General features: G+C 51.0%; 1 protein-coding gene across 2 annotated transcripts in view; it reads left to right on the top strand.

Moving 5' to 3' along the window:
* The window catches only part of LOC115108321 (single-stranded DNA-binding protein 3), a 106260-nt gene that overhangs the window by 44808 nt on the left and 43818 nt on the right, over positions 1–17634 (top strand). The window lies entirely within an intron of this gene.

Raw genomic sequence — 17634 nt, 5'->3', positions numbered from 1 at the left:
TTCAGTACATTTTAATATTTGTAGCAATTTTTTAGTAAATACCTGCTGTCAACTTGTGCAATGCAATAGGAAATAAAGCAGAGGGCGTTCCTCATTTCACCTGTCACACTATGCAACCTCCTACATATCCACATTCCCATCTACACATGCAAACAGACTTTTACTGATGCTTGAATGCTCATAACGAAACTTACCGTAGTTCCCCAGAACAGTTGAGCCAGTCACGTGTTTTGTTTGTAAATAGCACAACAGGAGAAAGCGGGAGCAGGTGAGTCCAGCTGTGTATTGACAGGGGTCGTGTTTTATATTAATTTACTTCAATAGTGATCAGGTATATGCAACTATAGTTTTCCTTCACAGAAAATGCATTAGTGCAACACATTCAGCAGAAAAGAAGCTTAATTTTCTTCAGATGACAACAGAAGTGCAACGCTATTTGGTTGGCAGCCACACAAGTAAATGAGCTTACAATGAAAAAAAAGCAAGGTATTTAAAAAAAAATGATGCATGGCCATCCTATGTCTAATGTTTATCATACACTGAACAAAAATATAAAAGCAACTTGTAAAGTGTTGTTTTCATGAGCTGAAATAAAAGATCCCAGAAATGTTCCATATGCACAAAAAGCTTATTTCTCTAAAATATTGTGCCCAAATTTGTTTACAACCCTGTTAGTGAGCATTTCTCATTTGCCAAGATAATCTATCCACCTGACAGGTGTTGCATATCAAGAAGCTGATTAAACAGCATGATCATTACACAGGTGCACCTTATGCTGGGGACAATAAAAGGCCACTATAAAGTGTACTGTTTGTTCACACAACACAATATCATAGATGTCTCAAGTTTTGAGGGAGTGTGTAATTGGCATGCTGACTGCAGGAATGTCCACTAGAGCTGTTGCCAGACAATTTTATCTTTATTTCTCAACCATATGCCGCCTCCAACGTAGTTTTAGAGAATTTGGCAGCATGTCCAACCGGCCTCAACTGCAGACTGTGTATGGCGTCGTGTTGGCAAGCAGTTTGCTGACGTCAACAGAGTGCCCCATGGTGGGGTTATGGTATGGGCAGGCATAACGCTACGGACAACGAACACAATTGTATTTTATCGATGGCAATGTTAATGCACAAAAATACTATGACGAAATCCTGAGAGCCATTGTGAGGCCCATTTTTTTTTTTTTAAGGTATTTGTGACCAACATGCATATCTGTATTCCCAGTCATGTGAAATTCATAGATTAGTGCCTAATGAATTTATTTCAAATGACTGATTTCCTCATATGAACTGTAACTCAGTAAAATCAATGAAATTGTTGCTAGTTGCGTTTTATATTTTAGTTCGGTATAGAAAGAATGTAGCTAGCTACATTTTATTTTTGCATTTTACTGGAGGAAAGTAGGCTGGCTACACTGAGAAAAGTAGCCACACTTCAGTCAGGGCACTGCCTACTGATAGAATGCCCGTTTGTGTATTCTCATCTGAGTGGAGAAGTGCAACTGAATCACAAGATTTGTCAGATGCGTTAACGCAACCCTTAAATTTAACTTGCTAGTTATCTATAAGTGGCTTAATTATTAAGGTGACAGGGCATCATGTTGTTAGCTTTCTGTGGTGTTTGAGAAGTCGAAGCCCTTTTGATGAATTATCTGTATCTTGATTTCCTTGTGTTTTTTTTCTCCTCTCCATTCTCGGCCAGTCTGCTACTCCACCCTCTTCTCCGAGCAGAGCAGTCAGGCATGTTTTCCTAGTGACTCCAGACTCCACACAGACACAGCGTGTACACATGCTGCTCCAGAGCCAGTACTGTTGTTCTAAACTGTTCGTTTGCATAATGTCTCACGTTCACATTCGCTTGTAAATACGCTTGTAAAAACCCTTGCAAACTCGCCAAAAATGACATTTGGTAGCTCCTACCTATACATAACTTTCTGAGCTGGATCCGCCTGTCTTTGCAATTAGTTTATTTTCATAGTTTTGTTAGCATTCTGGTAATAGACGCCCAATTTTTTAAAAACATTTTCTTTTGTTTTGGTGCCCCCTTGTGTACTAAGCCTGTAAATCTCATTGTGTGCAAAGGACGATATTACAATATGAAAATCTGTGTACTGCCTAACCCTTATGCACATGTTGACTTCACGTCAAATATTCAAAAAAATCATATAGGCTATATGGCCTATAGTAGGAGAATTTAGGTTACCCCCCTGGTCCCATATTCAGGGGTTCCATGACATTGTACATTGGCGCAAACGATGGAGAATGTCAAGGCAATCAATAGTGGATGTAAAGTAAGTGTGATGGTGATTGAAGGTTCATCCAAATATAAACACTGTTAACATGTAGTTGTTCACCGACTGTGACTGGCACACTAATAAAGCCACAGTAAAACATTCACTTCTGTGCATTTCAATGACAAAGGTGGTGCTGTATTTTTATGGCCACAATTATACCTTTGATGTACAATATGTGTCACACTAGGCATGTGAAAGTCATTCAAACCTCCTACTCTTGAGGTTAGATGTTCATATGTCTGTAACCTCTGAATAAAGGAATAATTCATTGCTTAGGTTTTTTAGAATATGACCATTTTAATGACTGTAGTAATCACAATGCAATCTAAAGTCATTCGAGAAATTGGCATACGAATTGGTAATATATCCTATACTCTGCAGGTTACAGACGACATCTATCTTGTAAATATCTTTCCCCACAATACTTTTGTATAATACCAAAGTATTATACAAAAATGTAGATTGATTACACTCCTTCTATCACCCCCCCCCCTCTCTCCTCTTTCTCTTGTGCGCCCTTCCTCTCCATCTCTCTCGTCTCCTGTGCACTCCATGCAGAAATGATTTCCATTTCTGAATTAATGAGGTTCTGCTGAACTGAGAAATGGCAAGCCACACACACACACACACAACATTTAAAGACCAGTACGTGCACACGTACATGCAATCTCCTACATATCCAAATTCACATTCCCATATGCACATGCAAACTGACTCTTACTGATGCTTGAATGCTCAATACAATTTATATTCACATATTATTTATCCAGAAGTTAAATGTACACATTGCATATAAAATTGGAAAAATTGGAAAGAATATCAATCATGCACATATACAGATGTTTATAGATGGGTTGTAGTAAACCTGAAGACGAATACGTTCACATAGATCCCCTGAATTACCTAATGATTCCTACATTAGCGAGTCTGAGTGTACTGACTAGTATACATGCACATGCTCAGATCACAGTAACATGCATGCACACAGGGAGGCACTGCCTCATGGGTCAGGCCCCAGAACTGGGCCTAGTCACCATGGTAACACTGTGCTGGGTATGTAAAACACTACAGTGCTTTGGGATCGGTGGAGGGTGTTAACCCCCCCTTACACCACACACACACACCCCTCTCATTCCTCAGCAGCCTCTCTTCTCCCCCTTCTCTCTGTTAGGTTCCATAACACAAAGGAGCACTTTCTAAGCAACGCCCCCATGATAAGGAGTTGAAATGATCCACAGCCACTGAGGCTGTATGTTAGTACAGTATGTGTCGGGATGAGATCCCAGGAGGTAGAAAGCTGTGTTGGCAAGGTGGTCTTCAATGTTGGACTCCCTATCTACATCAGCTATACTGTGGTTAGTACGAGTCTTTAAACACTATTGAACCAACACACTTGTTCTCTATCACTCCACATGCAGTATAGTGTGTAGATGCTGATTCAAGAACAGGACCCAACTTCTAATCTAATTGGTATTTGTTAACCTGCAAAATTTGGGGTCTCTCACACGCGCACACAGAGGGAAACACAGGAGCGCACACAGAGGGAAACGCAGGAGCGCGCACAGAGGGAAACGCAGGAGCGCGCACAGAGGGAAACGCAGGAGCGCGCACAGAGGGAAACGCAGGAGCGCGCACAGAGGGAACCGCAGGAGCGCGCACAGAGGGAACCGCAGGAGCGCGCACAGAGGGAACCGCAGGAGCGCGCACAGAGGGAACCGCAGGAGCGCGCACAGAGGGAACCGCAGGAGCGCGCACAGAGGGAACCGCAGGAGCGCACAGAGGGAACCGCAGGAGCGCGCACAGAGGGAACCGCAGGAGCGCGCACAGAGGGAACCGCAGGAGCGCGCACAGAGGGAACCGCAGGAGCGCGCACAGAGGGAAACGCAGGAGCGCACACAGACACTTAGTTATTTTCTGTCCTGCCTCAGTGTTTTCCTCTCCCATTCATCATCAGCGATCCAAAGGAACAAATTCCAATTTAATTTGTTTTCATTCCATTATTTGATTTGCTTATTTCTCTCCATTCCTTTTTTATTTTGATCCCTGGAAGAACCAGTCAACAGTCAATAATCTGTTAAATGGTATTGATCGCCACCATTTAGTTTCCTGGCCAGCTACTTAGGCTGCAAAGCTGATCAATGCGTTTGAATGGGAACCTCCAAGATAGAGGATTGACTACTGTGCTCGCAGTGCAATCATATCATTTGTCTTCATTTGGCAGTCAATTATTCACAGTAATGGCTTCCGTCAGAAACGGCATCATGAAGCCCTGACACAGACCCACCCTCCTACCCACACTGGAATGTGTGTGCTGTGTGCACCCCTCCTCACCCCTTTCCTTATACAACTGCCTTAGAGGTTTCTACTCTGCCCTGTATCGACCAATAATGCCTGCCTGTTACACACACACGTCAGCAAAGTAGTGTGTTTTGAGTCTTATGAGTGCTGTGAGGCGTTGTGTGGAGAGTATATATATGTGTGTGTGTGGATGAGGTAGAGGCCCTCTGAGCACGTGCAGATGGTGCCGAGGCTGGGCTCTGTGGACTGTGACAGACCCAGACTGGACTTCCTGAGCTGAAGAGCCCTTTCCTGAACCCATCAATCACTGACCGCTGTGTGTGTGTGTGTGTTCTACAGCCTAGAAGGGGTAGAAAGAACCCCTCAACACACCAGCCCTTATCCACACAACGGGGAGAAGCTACCCTGCACATCTGTGTGCCCTTATGTGCTGTGGTGTGTTTCCAGCACTCTGATTTGAAATTGACATTCAAAATACTGGGTCACCTGACGTGCCTCATTTCAACATAAAAGGCCTCCTCTCCTCCCCTCCTCCTCTCCTAGCTCCACCACCCCTGGTTTTATTGGTGTGAAGGAGTATCCCCCCCTCTCTGCCTGTTTTGAAGCAGCCCTGCTCGTATATCACAGACCTTTTTCTCACAGGATATCCTCCTACTTCCTGTCTGACTCTCCCAGGGCTCTCTTTCTTTCTCTCTCACTTTCTTTCTCCTCTCTCCCGCTCTCTCTCCCCCTATCCCCTCCGCTCTCTCTTGTTAAGCCCAGGCGGGATAGAGGTATGGAGGGGTGGGGGCTGAGGGGAATACCTGTTAACTCTATTTCTTCTCCACACTTTAGCACTCTTCCCAAATACCCTGCGGACACGCTCCCACACACAGAGGATGTCTGGGTGAGATGTCTGGGCTACGCTAGTAGGAAGGAGCAGCCTTAGTTCTCTAGTTTTTATTGAAAGTCTATTTTGGTTCCACCTGGGCCCTTCTATGCAGTTCATCATTGTTGTAAATGATGACTGTGAACAGGGGGTCTTATGGCTGGTTGAGAGGGGCTAGAGTAGACCTGTTTATTGACTGGCACTAGTTTGATTGTAAGCAGTGCTGTATCAATCTATACACTCCTTGCTAAGGACGGACGTCAGGTTTCAATCCAGCCATGGATATACAGCATTTCATCTCTTGGATGCTTGAACACTCTGTTACATGGTGCACAACTGTTATGTGTCATCCATTTCCAGCGTTCTTCTTGCTTCACTACTTATCTCTGTCCTTCATATCTCTTCTATAGCATTCAGTATTTTAACCAGTCCTCTTCAATTCCCTTCATTATTGCATCTGTTTTTTTCTTTGCCCTTGTTGTCTTTTACCTCCCCCTTCCTTGTCTCCATCCTCTTTTTCTTCCCCCCTCTTCCCTTTTCCTCCTGCTTTCTCTCTACCCTCTCCCCCATCCCTCTCTCTCTCTCTCTTCGGTTGAGGACAAGGAGGTGAAAGCCAAGCGGATTACAGTGGCAGTTTAATCTGGCCGACCCACCAAGGGATTTCTCTCTACTTTCCTGTGAGGCTACAGGGCTACTGGGGGAGGGGCTGTCTTTGGAGTATTCTTCCTGTTTGGGCCAGGGCGGAGAGCCGCAATGCACACCGGGACGGGCCAGGGAGGAAGGCGAGCTGGGGGAGTGGTGGGGGTGGCTGGCTGGGGGAGTGGTTGGCTGGGGGAGTGGTGGGGGTGGCTGGCTGGCAGGCGAGCTGGGGGAGTGGTGGTGGTGGGGGTGACTGGCTGGCTGGCAGGTGAGCTGTGCGAGTGGGGGTGACTGGCTGGCTGGCAGGTGAGCTGGGGGAGTGGTGGGGGTGGCTGGCTGGCTGGTAGGTGAGCTGGGGGAGTGGTGGGGGGGTGGCTGGCTGGCTGGCTGGCAGGTGAGCTGGGGGAGTGGTGGGGGTGGCTGGCTGGCTTGCTGGCAGGTGAGCTGAGGGAGTGGTGGGGGTGGCTGGCTGGCTGGCAGGAGAGCTGGGGGAGTGGTGGGGGGTGGCTGGCTGGCAGGAGAGCTGGGGGAGTGGTGGGGGTGGCTGGCTGGCAGGCGAGCTGGGGGAGTGGTGGTGGGGGTGGCTGGCTGGCAGGCGAGCTGGGGGAGTGGTGGGTGTTGGGGGTGGCTGGCTGGCAGGCAGGGGGAGTGGTGGGTGTTGGGGGTGGCTGGCTGGCAGGCAGGCGAGCTGGGGGAGTGGTGGGTGTTGGGGGTGGCTGGCAGGCGAGCTGGGGGATTGGTGGGTGTTGGGGCTGGGAGTGTTGGGGGTGGCTGGCTGGCTGGCTGGAGGAGTGGTGGGCGTTGGGGGTGGCTGGCTGGCAGGCGAGCTGGAGGAGTGGTGGGCATTGGGGGTGGCTGGCTGGCTGGCAGGCAGGCGAGCTGGGGAGTGGTGGATGTTGGGAGTGGCTGGCTGGCTGGCTGGCAGGCGAGCTGGGGGAGTGGTGGTGGGGGATGGCTGGCTGGCTGGCTGGCAGGCGAGTGGTGGGGGTGGCTGGGGGAGCTGTGGTTGGGGCTGGGGGTGGCTGGCTGGCAGGCAGGCGAGCTGGGGAGTGGTTGGGGGTGGCTGGCTGGCTGGCTGGCTGGCAGGCGAGCTGGGGGAGTGGTTGGGGGTGGCTGGCTGGCTGGCTGGCTGGCTGGCAGGCGAGCTGGGGGAGTGGTGGGTGTTGTGGGTGGCTGGCAGGCGAGCTGGGGGAGTGGTGGGTGTTGTGGGTGGCTGGCTGGCGAGCTGGGGGAGTGGTGGGTGTTGTGGGTGGCTGGCTGGCTGGCTGGCTGGCTGGCGAGCTGGGGGTGTGGTGGGTGTTGGGGGTGGCTGGCTGGCATGCGAGCTGGGGGAGTGGTTGGGGCTGGGGGAGTGTTGGGGTGGCTGGCTGGCGAGCTGGGGGTGGTGGGGTGGGTGTGGCTGGCTGGCAGGCGAGCTGGGGGAGTGGTGGGCGTTGGGTCTGGCTGGCAGGCGAGCTGGGGGAGTGGTGGGCGTTGGGTCTGGCTGGCTGGCTGGCAGGCGAGCTGGGGGAGTGGTGGGTGTTGGGTGGGCTGGCTGGCTGGCAGGCGAACTGGGGGAGTGTTGGGGGTGGCTGGCAGGCGAGCTGGGGATTGGTGGGTGTTGGGGCTGGGAGTGTTGGGGGTGGCTGGCTGGGAGTGGTGGGCGTTGGGGGTGGCTGGCTGGCTGGCTGGCTGGCTGGCAGGCGAGCTGGGGGAGTGGTGGGTGTTGGGGGTGGCTGGCTGGCTGGCAGGTGAGCTGGGGGAGTGGTGGGTGTTGGGTGGCTGGCTGGCTGGCTGGCAGGCGAGCTGGGGGGGGAGTGTTGGGTGGTGGGCTGGCAGGCGAGCTGGGGGAGTGGGTGTTGGGGCTGGGAGTGTTGGGGGTGGCTGGCTGGCTGGGAGGTGGGGTTGGGGGTGGGCTGGCTGGGGCTGGCTGGCTGGCAGGCGAGCTGGGGGAGTGGTGGGTGTTGGGGGTGGCTGGCTGGCTGGCTGGTAGGTGAGCTGGGGAGTGGTGGGTGCTGGGGGTGGTGGGGCTGGGGTGGCTGGCTGGCTGGCAGGCGAGCTGGGGGAGTGGTGGGGGTGGCTGGCTGGATGGCAGGCGAGCTGGGGAGTGGTTGGGGCTGGGGGAGTGTTGGGGGTGGCTGGCTGGCTGGCTGGCAGGCGAGCTGGGGGAGTGGTGGGTGTTGGGGGTGGCTGGCTGGCTGGCGAGCTGGGGAGTGGTGGGGGTGGCTGGCTGGATGACAGGCGAGCTGGGGGAGTGGTTGGGGCTGGGGAGTGTTGGGGGTGGCTGGCTGGCAGGCAGGCGAGCTGGGGGAGTGGTTGGGGGTGGCTGGCTGGCTGGCTGGCTGGCTGGCAGGCGAGCTGGGGTAGTGGTGGGTGTTGTGGGTGGCTGGCTGGCTGGCTGGCGAGCTGGGGGTGTGGTGGGTGTTGGGGGTGGCTGGCTGGCTGGCAGGCGAGCTGGGGGAGTGGTTGGGGCTGGGGAGTGTTGGGGTGGCTGGCTGGCAGGCGAGCTGGGGGAGTGGTGGGCGTTGGGGGTGGCTGGCTGGCAGGCGAGCTGGGGAGTGGTGGGCGTTGGGTGTGGCTGGCTGGCAGGCGAGCTGGGGGAGTGGTGGGTGTTGGGGGAGGCTGGCTGGCTGGCAGGCGAGCTGGGGGAGTGGTGGGCGTTGGGGGTGGCTGGCTGGCTGGCAGGCGAGCTGGGGGAGTGGTTGGGGGTGGCCGGCTGGCTGGCAGGCGAGCTGGGGGACTGGCGGGTGTTGGGGGTGGCTGGCTGGCAGGCGAGCTGTGGGACTGGTAGCTGTGGGAGTGGTAGGTGTATGTTTTCGAATAACATCCCCAAGAGGTAATATATATAGTGAAAACAATAGTGGTCCTAAAACGGAACCTTGAGGAACACCGAAATTTACAGTTGATTTGTCAGAGGACAAACCATTCACAGAGACAAACTGATATCTTTCCGACAGATAAGATCTAAACCAGGCCAGAACTTGTCCGTGTAGACCAATTTGGGTTTCCAATCTCTCCAAAAGAATGTGGTGATCGATGGTATCAAAAGCAGCACTAAGGTCTAGGAGCACGAGGACAGATGCAGAGCCTCGGTCCGATGCCATTAAAATGTCATTTACCACCTTCACAAGTGCCGTCTCAGTGCTATGATGGGGTCTAAAACCAGACTGAAGCATTTCGTATACATTGTTTGTCTTCAGGAAGGCAGTGAGTTGCTGCGCAACAGCCTTCTCTAAAATTTTTGAGAGGAATGGAAGATTCGATATAGGCCGATAGTTTTTTATATTTTCTGGGTCAAGGTTTGGCTTTTTCAAGAGAGGCTTTATTACTGCCACTTTTAGTGAGTTTGGTACACATCCAGTGGATAGAGAGCCGTTTATTATGTTCAACATAGGAGGGCCAAGCACAGGAAGCAGCTCTTTCAGTAGTTTAGTTGGAATAGGGTCCAGTATGCAGCTTGAAGGTTTAGAGGCCATGATTATTTTCATCATTGTGTCAAGAGATATAGTACTAAAAGACTTGAGTGTCTCTCTTGATCCTAGGTCCTGGCAGAGTTGTGCAGACTCAGGACAACTGAGGTTTGGAGGAATACGCAGGTTTAAAGAGGAGTCCGTAATTTGCTTTCTAATAATCATAATCTTTTCCTCAAAGAAGTTCATGAATTTATCACTGCTAAAGTGAAAGTCATCCTCTCTTGGGGAATGCTGCTTTTTAGTTAGCTTTGCGACAGTATCAAAAAGGAATTTCGGATTGTTCTTATTTTCCTCAATTAAGTTAGAAAAATAGGATGATCGAGCAGCAGTAAGGGCTCTTCGGTACTGCACGGTACCGTCCTTCCAAGCTAGTCGGAAGACTTCCAGTTTGGTGTGGCGCCATTTCCGTTCCAATTTTCTGGAAGCTTGCTTCAGAGCTCGGGTATTTTCTGTGTACCAGGGAGCTAGTTTCTTATGAGACATTTTTTTAGTTTTTAGGGGTGCAACTGCATCTAGGGTATTGCGCAAGGTTAAATTGAGATACTCAGTTAGGTGGTTAACGGATTTTTGTCCTCTGGCGTCCTTGGGTAGGCAGAGGGAGTCTGGAAGGGCATCAAGGAATCTTTGTGTTGTCTGTGAATTTATAGCACGACTTTTGATGTTCCTTGGTTGGGGTCTGAGCAGATTATTTGTTGCAATTGCAAACGTAATAAAATGGTGGTCCGATAGTCCAGGATTATGAGGAAAAACATTAAGATCCACAACATTTATTCCATGGGACAAAACTAGGTCCAGCGTATGACTGTGACAGTGAGTGGGTCCAGAGACATGTTGGACAAAACCCACTGAGTCGATGATGGCTCCGAAAGCCTTTTGGAGTGGGTCTGTGGACTTTTCCATGTGAATATTAAAGTCACCAAAGATTAGAATATTATCTGCAATGACTACAAGGTCCGATAGGAATTCAGGGAACTCAGTGAGAAACGCTGTATATGGCCCAGGAGGCCTGTGAACAGTAGCTATAAAAAGTGATTGAGTAGGCTGCATAGATTTCATGACTAGAAGCTCAAAAGACGAAAACGTCTTTTTTTTTTGTAAATTGAAATTTGCTATCGTAAATATTAGCAACACCTCCGCCTTTGCGGGATGCACGGGGGATATGGTCACTAGTGTAGCCAGGAGGTGAGGCCTCATTTAACACAGTAAATTCATCAGGCTTAAGCCATGTTTCAGTCAGGCCAATCACATCAAGATTATGATCAGTGATTAGTTCATTGACTATAATTGCCTTTGAAGTAAGGGATCTAACATTGAGTAACCCTATTTTGAGATGTGAGGTATCATGATCTCTTTCAATAATGACAGGAATGGAGGTGGTCTTTATCCTAGTGAGATTGCTAAGGCGAACACCGCCATGTTTAGTTTTGCCCAACCTAGGTCGAGGCACAGACACGGTCTCAATGGTGATAGCTGAGCTGACTACACTGACTGTGCTAGTGGCAGACTCCACTATGCGGGTGTTGGGGGTGGCTGGCTGGCAGGTGAGCTGGGGGAGCTGGGGGATAGATGGGTGTTGGGGGTGGCTGGCTGGCAGGCGAGCTGGGGGAGTGCTGGGTGTGGCTGGCTGGTAGGCGAGCTGGGGGAGGGGTGGGTGTTGGGGGTGGCTGGCTGGCAGGCGAGCTGGGGGAGTGCTGGGTGTTGGGGGTGGCTGGCTGGCAGGCGAGCTGGGGGAGTGGTGGGCGTGGGGGGGGTGGCTGGCTGGTGGGCGTTGGGGGTGGCTGGCGAGCTGGGGGAGTGTTGGGGGTGGCTGACTGGTAGGCGAGCTGGGGGAGTGTTGGGGGCGGCTGGCTGGCAGGCGAGCTGGGGGAGTGGTGGGTGTTGGGGGCGGCTGGCTGGTAGGCGAGCTGGGGGAGTGGTGGGTGTTGGGGGCGGCTGGTTGGCAGGCGAGCTGGGGGAGAGATGGGTGTTGGGGGTGGCTGGCTGGCAGGCGAGCTGGGGGAGAGGTGGGTGTTGGGGGTGGCTGGCTGGCTGGCTGGCTGGCGAGCTGGGGGAGAGGTGGGCGCTGGGGGTGGCTGGCTGGCAGGCGAGCTGGGGGAGAGGTGGGCGTTGGGGGTTGCTGGCAGGCAGGCGAGCTGGGGGAGTGGTGGGTGTTGGCGGTGGCTGGCTGGTAGGCGAGCTGGGGGAGTGGTGGGTGTTGGGGGTGGCTGGCTGGCAGGCGAGATGGGGAGTGGTGGGTGTTGGGGGTGGCTGGCTGGCAGGCGAGCTGGGGGAGTGGTGGGTGTTGGGGGTGGCTGGCAGGCAGGTGAGATGGGGGAGTGGTGGGTGTTGGGGGTGGGTGGCTGGCTGGCAGGCGAGATGGGGGAGTGGTGGGTGTTGGGGGTGGCTGGCAGGCAGGCGAGCTGGGGAGTGCTGGGTGTTGGGGTGGCTGGCAGGCAGGCAGGCTGGGGAGTGCTGGGGAGTGGCTGGCAGGCGAGCTGGGGGGGTGGCTGGCTGGCTGGCAGGCGAGCTGGGGAGTGCTGGGTGTGGGGGGTGGCTGGCAGGCGAGCTGGGGGAGTGTTGGGTGTGGGGGTGGCTGGCAGGCGAGCTGGGGGTGTGCTGGGTGGCTGGCAGGGGTGGCTGGCAGGCGAGCTGGGGGAGTGCTGGGTGTGGGGGTGGCTGTTAGGCAGGCGAGCTGGCTGGGTGTGGGGGTGGCTGGCAGGGAGAGCTGGGGAGTGCTGGGTGTGGGGGTGGCTGGCAGGCAGGAGAGCTGGGGGAGTGCTGGGTGTGGGGGTGGCTGTTAGGCGGGTGGGGGGTGGCTGTGGCTAGGCAGGCGAGCTGGCTGGGTGTGGGGGTGGCTGGCAGGGAGCTGGGGGAGTGCTGGGTGTGTGGGGGTGGCTGGCAGGCAGGAGAGGGGAGTGCTGGGTGTGGGGGTGGCTGGCAGGCAGGAGAGCTGGGGAGTGTTGGGTGTGGGGGTGGCTGGCAGGTGAGCTGGGGAGTGCTGGGTGTGGGGGTGGCTGGCAGGCGAGCTGGGGGAGTGGTGGGTGGGGGGTGGCTGGTAGGCGAGCTGGGGGAGTGGTGGGTGTGGCTGGTAGGCAGGCGAGCTGGGGGAGTGCTGGGTGTGGGGGTGGCTGGCAGGCGAGCTGGGGGAGTGCTGGGTGTGGGGGTGGCTGGCAGGCGAGCTGGGGGAGTGTTGGGTGTGGGGGTGGCTGGCAGGCGAGCTGGGGAGTGCTGGGTGTGGGGGTGGCTGGCAGGCGAGCTGGGGGAGTGCTGGGTGTGGGGGTGGCTGGCAGGTGAGCTGGGGGAGGGGTGGAGGGGTTAAGAGATGGAATATTAATGCTACTTTGTCACTAATATGTATCAATCTGTTATCAACTTGCCTTCCGTCTGTGGTTCTACGTTCCGTCTGTGGTTCTACGTTCCGTCTGTGGTTCGACATTGCTCAGATATTACAACACCACCCATAATTAAACCCGTAATTAAACCACACAGAATTTCAAATGTTTGCATACTGTTTTACCCAGTTTATCTACTGTTTTCTAGTATCCTATATAACTACTGCTGTACACACTTAATATTCATATACTGTCCATACTGTTTTTACACACCATTATACACTGAGTCACAAAACATTAGGAACACCTTCCTAATACTGAGTTGCACCCCCTTTTGCCCTCAGAACAGTCTCAATTTGTCAGGGCAATGACTCTACAAGGTGTTGAAAACATGTTGACTTCCCACAGTTGTCAAGTTGGCCAGATGTCCTTTGTGTGGTGGACCATTCTTGATACACATGGGAAATTGTTGAGCATGAAAAACCCAGCAGCTTTGCAGTTCTTGACACACTCAAACTGGTGCGCCTGGCACCTATTACCATTACCCCATTCAAAAACACTTAAATTGTTTGTCTTGATCATTCACCGCCTGAATGGCACCCGTACACAATCCATATCTCAAGGCTTAAAAATCCTTCTTTAACAAGTGACATCAATAAGGGATCACAGCTTTCACCTGGATTCACCTGGTCAGTCTATGTAATGGAAAGAGCAGGTGTTCCTAATTGGGGGGTTATTTGTGGGTGTGCGTGTGAAACAAATCAAAATGATATTTTAGATTCTTCAAAGTAGCCACCCTTTGCATTGATGACAGCATTGCACACTCTTGGCATTCTCTCAACCAGCTTCATGAGTCACCTGGAATGCATTTCAATTAACAGGTGTGCCTTGTTAATTTGTAGAATTTCTTTCCTTCTTAATGTGTTTGAGCCAATCAGTTGTGTTGTGACAAGGTAGGGATGGTATACAGAAGATAGCCCTCTTTGGTAAAAGGCCAAGTTGATATTATGGCAAGAACAGCTCAAATAAGCAAAGAGAAACGACCAAGGCCCTTCTCTCCCGATTGCTCAGTTTGGGCCGGTGGCCAGCTCAAGGAGGAGTCTTGGTGGATCCAAACTTCTTCCATTTAAGAATGATGGAGGCCACTGTGTTCTTGGGGACCTTCAATGCTGCAGAAATGTTATGGTACCCTTCCCCAGATCTGTGCCTCAACACAATCCTGTCTCGGAGCTCTACGGACAATTCCTTCGACCGCATGGCTTTGTTTTTGCTCTGACATGCAGTGTCAACTTAAATCGAGGGGAATTGAGGATTATTTCTGTCTGTAATAAAGCCATTTTGTGGGGGAAAAACTCATTCTGATTGGCTGGGCTTGGCTCCTCGTGGCTCCTCTGCACCCCTTCCCAGTTATGTGAAATCCATAGATTAGGGCCTAGTGAATTTATTTCCATTGACTGTGATTGTCTTATATGAACTGTAACTCAGTAAAATATTTTGAATTGTTCCATGTGGCGTTTTTATATTTTTCTTCCGTATATATTTAAGCAATAAGACCCGCGGAGGTGTGGTATATCGCCAATATACCACAGTTAAGGACGGTTCTTACGCATGACGCAACGCGGAGTGCCTGGACACAGCCCTTAGCTGTGGTATATTGGCCATATACCACAAACCCCCGAGTTGCCTTATTGCTATTATAAACTGGTTACCAATGTAATTAGAGCGGTAAAAATACATGTTTTGTCATACCCGGGGTATACGGTCTGATATACCATGGCTGTTACCAATCAGCTTTCCGGGCATTCCACCCAGTTTATAAATATTTATATACATATAGTATATATATTTATATTCTGGTTTCTGACATTGCTTGTTCTGATATTTCTTAATTTCATTTAGACATTTGAGGATTTTATTTATTATAATTTTTTTTGCCAAGAATGACTGCCCTTTTTGGAGCTAGAAACACAAGCGTTTCGCTGTACGTGACCAATAAACTTTGATTTGATAGATATGAATACCTACCTCAGTTTTTAAATAGTCCATTAGATTTGTACACATCAATATAAAAAATGGTCTTTCTTGTCCGAATCATTCCAATTCCACATCAGTCAAACATGTTTTTTCAATTTTTGTTTTTCCAAATAATTTATAATGACTGGAATCAAGGTTGGAGCTATTTATTTTGGACATTTCGGTGGTAACAGCAATGACCAACAGTAGAACATTGGTTCCTATAGAGAGGTCTGTCTTAATAGCTGCATCAGGTGGCTTTAAACGTTCACAGCAGAGCCTCGTATCCAGGGATGTGTTGGACGGCTGCCCTTCTCCGAATAACTAAATGAACCATATTTTTCCATTTTAAAGATCTAACTAGCTTATTGTACAGTGGCGCAACACAATGCTGGCTAAACGGTGGCTGTGCCCCAGCCTCTTCAGCCTTTCATGTGCCTCATATCACTCCCTCTTTCATCAGCGCACCCTGCTGTGCCATTTCAGTGGAGGGGTCCGGTCGCCAAACGGGATTAGCTTCCAACTGGTACTTGTTCTGATTTTGATGAAAAGGGGCTTAACTAACCTCCAGCCTCAGAAGCTCCTGTGGGAGTAATGTGCCTCTTCAGTTGTTTACCTTGAAATTAATGCCACGGAAAGGCCTCGCCAAGGAGAGTCAAGTGTACACAATATGCGTTACACTCACTTCATTTAGAAAACGTTAGGTTATTATTTATTAGCCTATTGCAAAAGGTATAGTACTAACACAGAGAGGGTGGTGACTAGGTTGAGTCCTGTGGGGAGGGGTAGCATGGCTCGCCCCATTGCCGCCACCTGCTCTCTGGCAATGGGGTCCACACTGATGGCCAGATCACTGGGTATCTTTGTTGAAATGTTGACACTGGTGCTATCATCTGTTCTGTGTTCCTCATATGTGATGTTGGCAGCCATACTGTAGCAGTGGATGATTAACAAGCAGTGTGAATCTTGGGAAATAATGTTCCCTGGTTTCACTGTATGTTGGAGCCCTGTTCCCTGTCACCGGTGCAATAATATCACCATTACCATAGCTTACAATAATAGAGAAACCAGGAGAATGGCCAAGCAGCTATTAGTTCATATCTGGCTTGCCTAGATGCTCTATGAAGGCTTTGGCATGGTTAGGCTATGGTGTTGCTGCCATATGTTAGTGCCTTGTGTGTGTGTGTTGTATTCCTCTTCATGATGCTGTGTCTGTGATGTTCTGTAGTGTCAGTCTGTGGGTGAGGAGGACTGATGGAGCCCTGGCCCTTTCGTTGACACTGCCCCACTGAGCAGCCTGTCGTCATGCCACGGATCAGCGACTGGGGACCTTATTTTAGGCAACACCAGGTGCAGGGTGTTTCTGGCTTGTTACATGATCCGGAGCGAATCTGCAGGGGGGTCCATGTGCGACCCTCAAAGAGGGAGGAATAAATGTGGGACTGGCCCTGTGACTGGGTCAGCCCTGTCTGCTGGAGTTGAGGAAAGGTCAGAGATTGGGTGGAGGTGCCAGGAATAGGGGTGTGAGATGCCTGGGTGTCTGCAGGCCATGTGAGCCCCGCAGCGGGGAGGCCTGCCCGACCTGGCCCACACACCGCCCTCACCACTCCCTGTGCTCTGCCGTCCCCAACCCCACATAAGCAGAACAATAGCTGGTCAAAGTAGGGCAGTTTTGTCCCTCCTTCTCCTCCCCCTCTCAGTCCCTCACGTCTATCTCTAGCTCTGTTTTTCTCTCTCTGTCTGCCCTCATCTCACTCTCTCTCTCTCGCTCTCTCTCTCTCTCTCATAAACACGATGCTTTCTCGATCTGGGATGCCTCAGGGACAGAGCACAGACAGGACCTGTCACCATGACAACGGCTTCTGTGAGCTGCCTGACACCCAGACTCTATTGGCTGAGGGGTGTTGGGGCAGGAGGAGGAGGGAGAAGGAGAAGAGTGGAGGCAGACGACCCTATTTTTCCTCCAGGGACTCTGCGGCCTGCTCATGTTCACATGCAAAATTAGCATAAAGAGAGGGAGAGAGAGGGAGGAGGAGGGAAAACAGGAGGCAGCCTGGGTACTGTGTGTTAAAGGGTATGGGGGAACATGCATAAGGGATCTCCCCTGGGTCTTAGTGTCTGTTCTTGGCCAGACTGAACCCCAGAAGCCTGCAGTGTCATTTTAAAACTCATGGTATGTTGTAATTTCATGTAGGCATAGTGAATCATAAATTGGTTTCACTGTACTGTAAAATGGTACTCTTAGTGCCTTGTAAGCGCAAACTGTTCTGCGCGTGTGTGCATGCTTGTGCGTCCAAAACCGTATGTGTTTGTTCGCTAACTGACCCCCATCAAATGTAAAACAAGTGGTCTACACAGCATTAGTTGGCCCACAGCATTAGTTGGCCATTAATAGTACTATACCTTAGGAGTGTTCCCTTCTCTTAGCAGAATTTTTACTTCACTACCGATACCAGGTTTAGTATCAAAATACTTGATACCAAAACGATACTGCGCACTTAATCCAGACAGATATACTCAGCTACTGCTTTTAAATCATTGGGCATCTTTTGAGTTCAATATCATTACGATACATTTTTTTGTAAATATTTCTGAGACATCCATGCATTAATGAATAAATTATACCATCATATCAATTTGACTTTGGTAAAAACAATCTAACTACATCACAACATAATGAGAATCATTTATTTGAATAGTACATCTCTTGATAAACTGGATAAATTCACAATACATTTGAATGCATATTGTGTGTGCAGG

The sequence above is a fragment of the Oncorhynchus nerka genome, linkage group LG24, assembly GCF_034236695.1.
Source record: "Oncorhynchus nerka isolate Pitt River linkage group LG24, Oner_Uvic_2.0, whole genome shotgun sequence".
In the NCBI taxonomy this organism is placed as follows: domain Eukaryota; kingdom Metazoa; phylum Chordata; class Actinopteri; order Salmoniformes; family Salmonidae; genus Oncorhynchus; species Oncorhynchus nerka.
This window is presented reverse-complemented; position numbering and strand designations above follow the sequence as displayed.